Below are 2028 nucleotides of genomic sequence, written 5' to 3'. Positions count from 1 at the left end.
AGCATCTCCGGTACAATATCATCAATACCTGCTCTGACAGAAGGTCAGGATGTTGTTCAGGCATTTCATCCTTTCAATTACATAGCTGTAGGAAAATGTCCCAAGACCTTCAATGTCAACCTAACTGTAGTAAAGAAAACTCATCACCTTTCCTGCATTATTATTTTACCCATGTCTCTGAATAAAGGCAAAAATGTAGAAGCAATTACATAACTCACTTCAGTTCTTTGTATGCAAATAGATTCATTTATAAATGCAGGAGGACTCCATGTGATCATGAAGGATAGTACTGACCAGGTTCATGAAGACCAATCAATTTTAGGGGGCCTAGAGAGCTAGATTTGGTATGTTTTATGGAGAGAAAAAAATTGACCATATTGTCAAAGATTTAAATCAAAAAGTAGTGGAATCATGGAAATTGTAACACAAACACCACACACAAGCATCAAATCAATTTTAAAATGCCTCTTTGTATGTTATATTCATTTTTCATTATTTTGACCTTATACTCAAACCTACTTGGTTGTGATACTAATTTTCTGCTCAATCTTTGTTTAGATCCCACTGGGATAGTGATATACTGTGATTGTTCAGAAAGGCAGAGAAAGAGGAGATTAAGACTCCCTGCTAATGAGAACAAGGGAAGGAAAGAGAAATGTGCCAATCTAAGCATTCTACTTGTAAACTGAGCTGCCAGACAGGAGGAAATAACTAATGTTTCATCACAAATCTCTTTTTGATGCAAAAAAGAGTCTAAAAATAAACATAAAGCAAAACACACAGATTAGATTGACTACAGGGAAGTAGCATAAATTTATTGTACTACATTTTAATAATATTACAAATGTAAAATTATCTTCAGATTATTATTCTATGTGACTGTAAACCATATTATTTTCTAAACAATTTAATTATTTTGTAAGAATCTAAGTATGACACATTTCAGGTACATATGTACTAGCTTCACTTTAAATATGCTATTTTATTTATTATAGTATATATAACCATAAATGGCATGTTAATTGTAATATAGAAGTATTTGTATTTATACATGAAAAAGTAAAATAATTACAAATAATCCATTAATACCGCATTCTTATAGTATGAGGTTTCTAACAAGTAATGAAAATAAGCAATATCAGAATGTTACAACTTCTGAAATATATATGTGCATATATATTTCTATATCATCACTTCATAATTTTTATACTTATTTTTGTATAAACTTTTAACTTTCATTTACTTTCTTTAACCTTCCCTAAAGTATCTCTAATATGATGCAATGTAAATAGTTGAATTTTAAAAACGAGTTTTACTGTAAGGATTATAGACACTTTTAAATCTTGCAACTATTCAGATATAACCAGAAAACATATTTTTAAATGTCAATTATATTGTGTAATTCTATATTCCATTTGGCTCCTCATGTTGAAATGGATATTCTGTGAATATTAATTAAATCCAAATGTTCAAATACACTACTCAGTTTTCATTTTCTCTCAAAATTGAGTTTTCTTCTGTAGTAATCTGATTTTTGAGAAAAATTTAAATTGCTTTAGCCACTCTCTTTGAATGGGTTACTAAGTTAATAGACATGAACAGGATTTGAGTTGCACTGGACACAAAGAACCAAAGAGTATACTCTGAGGATGTATTAACCATATACATTTAAGTGGACCAAACAATGCCTGGAGCTTTCTGCTTGTGAAGCAGTCTGGTGTAGTTGCTTAGTTTGGGAACTATGAAATCTCATGGATTTAGGTTGGGAAGCATACTGTTGCTTCCTAGATATATGAATGTGGTCAAATTACTTAATTTCTCTAAGTCTTAGATTCTTTATCTGTATTAGTGCTAAAAATGCCTCTTTGCTTTATAGGGAAGTTGTTGGATTGCTATAAGAAAATGAATATACTTCACTTAATTGCTTTATATGCATTTATCATGATGACGTTGTAGTATTATTATGTTTGAGTATCCTATTTATCCTCTTTTGGAAGGAAATAAAATGAAACAGGGGCAAAAGCTCTC

The sequence above is a fragment of the Pongo abelii genome, chromosome 3 (genome assembly GCF_028885655.2).
Source record: "Pongo abelii isolate AG06213 chromosome 3, NHGRI_mPonAbe1-v2.0_pri, whole genome shotgun sequence".
NCBI lineage: Eukaryota > Metazoa > Chordata > Mammalia > Primates > Hominidae > Pongo > Pongo abelii.
Note: the sequence above shows the minus strand (reverse complement) of the source record.